A 3,247-nucleotide genomic window follows, 5' to 3' on the forward strand; every position below is an offset into this window, starting at 1 on the left:
CTGCGAGGAAAAAGTTGCTGCGTTAAAGTTTTGCGATTCGAGTCATCTGATATCGCGTTTGCAAATTTACTCTCTCGTCATTGACCGCCATTAGCCACGGTCACACTCTTGTCTGCGCAGACGCTGTTTCTTCATGGTACAACAGTCACATTGGTCATGCAAATACTGTCTGCACACATGTTCGGAGCACACCAATGTGTGGAGCAAACGTGCTTTGAACACTCATAAGAAACGCAGGGCGGGGCGAGCCCTCTGCATCTCATTATCGCTCTTCAGCCAATGACATTGCGGCATTATCGTCAAGAGCACCGACCAACCAATCACGAGGCAGGACGCGTGGCTCATGGCTGGTTCATACTCGGACCGAAGTGTGACTTGCGCCCTAACTTTTCACGTTTCGTCGTTTGTCAGCCTTTACGTTCGCGCATCGCACGAGTGGCATTGTCCTGGCCACGTGTACCACAATCAACACAGAATATTCGAAACTTCACATGCATGCGGTCGCTTGCGTAGGTAAACAATGACTTTTGTCAAGAACAACTACGATCGTATAAAGTCACGTGGAAAAAACTCGCTGTCAGCACGCGACCCTTGGCATGCAGTGGATGCTTATAATCTGCGCAGTGATGATTGGCAGCTGTCAGAAGGTGGAGTTTTTTTTAACAACCCAGTGTTAGAATCAGGAGGTAGCTCACGCCAGGTCTGAAGGTACTATCACTCTAAAAAAAAGTCTGTGCATCTACTTTCACGCAGACCACTCGGAGAGCCAATCACCGCAACTTACGGAGGCAACTCAGGGAATGACGATGCCGAAACTTATGTTTAGACCAAAAAACGCAGTCTGAGTTGTGACATCAAGCAATGCAAGCGTGACGTTTTGCATTGCTTAATGTCACCACTCAGACTGCGTTTTTTGGTCTAAACATTAGTTTCCGCATCGTCATTCGCTGAGCTGCCTCCGTAAGTTGCGGTGATTGGCAGTGGCGTACCAACTTGTTTTTGAGTGAAGGGGCAAACCAGACTTCCCCCCCCCTCCCCCACCCTTGGGTCGCATATTTTTACAAGTGATGGGCCGAACTTTTGCCGAATCGAAAATTCGGCGCAACTTCTGCCGAACTTTTCTAAAGATTTGGCAATGATTTGGCAAAAATAAACTGTTACCAGACTTAACATTGATGTTTTTTTTTTCTGACGAAAAACGTTCTTTTTTTTTTTTTTAAACATAAATACAACATGTAGTGCCTATTGACGCAGTATTGTCTAAATAAGGTGATATTCTACAAGATAATTCTATCGATGTCGCTTTGTGTGTTCACTGGCAATTTTAGTGTTTGCTCGCAGAAAGTGGCGTGACAACGAATCAAAAAACGAGAGTTTTGATTTTGAGGCTTCATCAGCGCACGCCTGCAAGTTTGATTACATTGTTAAAATAAAGGCAATCACTGCTTCTTACTTTCTCTGGGAGTCACTGTTTGATGCGCGAAAGCGAATGCAACGGTTGCTGAGCCTTCACGGGAAGAAATAACAATATTGTAAATATGCATGTTTTTCGATTTGAGTCACTTGGCGTCAGCTTTGCATGAAAGTGCGCGTTGCATATTCGCAACGTGCCGTTTTTAACCTTTAAAATTCCGGTTTCTGGTGTTAGGTCACACACGGACGTTTAGGAAGATGGGGAGATTAAGGAATGTCGGATGTGCAACGTCGAGCCTGATAGTTCTGTGTTCTCTTTTATGCAGGTACATGAAAATCACGAAATAACGCGAACTAAAAAGCAATGTTATTCTAATAGTAATAATAATAATAATAATAATTTTACTTGCATATACTAGAAATGCCCATGTGGTGGTGTGCGGGGCTAGGCAGATAGATGAAAACCCTTACGCAGAGCGCCTTTCAGCCAGACTTGTACGTAGTTCAACTACTTTACTCACGTTACTGTACTTTAACTACTTTACTGGTTAGTTTCGTAACTTTCAGTTACATTCTTAATTCGGTAATTAGTAGTGTCCTTTAACTACTTTTCCGAGTGACTTCTACTCAAATTACAAATTACTTTCGAATTTTAGTGGTTGTTTTGCCTATCAACAGAGATAGGATGTTAGAAGATCAGCTGATATTTACAGAGGGGGAAGCATTTGGCGTAGAAAAGGGGGGGGGGGGGGGGGGGGGGGGGGGGGTGGGAGAGAAAGAAAGCAATTTGGATACTCTAAACCCCCAAAATTTCAACCAGCCCCCACTGCAACAACACTGCTGGCGCGGGGAGAGGACAGACAAAACGCAAGAGAGGCTGAGTAACTGTGGGATTAGCGCCGAAGACTAGCGTTTCTTTGTACCCCGAAGCTCAAGGAGACTCGACGCATTTGAAGAAAGGGCTTGTCCCCGCTTCTCCCCAATGTAGGAATTCTTGCCCACTTTAGGAGGTGCGCACACTGCATCCTCACTCAAAGGAGGTAACGAAGTGCAGCACCCGCTCTGAAGTTCATCTGGCAATTACTCTATGGCGTATATTAATTGCCGCAATTAAAAAAAAAAAAAAAAATCTGATGCATTTCCGATTTTGTCGTTTTTTCCCGAAAAAAGCTCATGCACCTCCTATTTCCCCTAAAGCTATGCATACCAATCTGTTAGGAACAAAAAAAAAAAAAAAAAACGCTGTATAGGGAATGAAAGGAAATTCTGAAAGAGTGCTATAAAAAGTACTTCTACTTTACTTTGGAAGTACATTGTATTTATAGTAATTCACTTCAAGTACATTGCACCCCTTGTACTTCCTACTTTACTTGAAGTACATAATCTCTCATTAACTTTGTACTTCCAAGTAGTTTTTAGACGTACTTTACGCAACACTCTAAGGAATCAAACACTGTCCGCAAAATCAAGCTCAGGCAGGGCTAAACCCTCAAAGGTGGAATGATACATTCCCAGTACATCCTTGACCGAAAAGAAGTACACAACAATTAGGCATGCAAAAGCAGAACCAGCTTATTAAAGCGTATCTGTAAAACACACGCCGCTTTATATTCGGCTAACAGAATTTCGCTAACTCATCAAAACCTATGTAAGTACTTCCTTGTTAGCAAGAAAAAAAAATAACAGCAACTTCTAAAGTAATTTGCTCCTCTTTTACGGTAATTAGTAATTCACTGAATTACTTTCCATTTTAGTAATTTCTATTCTACTCAAATTACTTTTGAGGCGAATACTCAGAAACTTAACTTAATTATTTTTTTTTTTTTGAGTAGCG

The sequence above is a fragment of the Ixodes scapularis genome, unplaced genomic scaffold (assembly GCF_016920785.2).
Source record: "Ixodes scapularis isolate PalLabHiFi unplaced genomic scaffold, ASM1692078v2 PGA_scaffold4__175_contigs__length_147842914, whole genome shotgun sequence".
Taxonomy (NCBI): Eukaryota; Metazoa; Arthropoda; class Arachnida; order Ixodida; family Ixodidae; genus Ixodes; species Ixodes scapularis.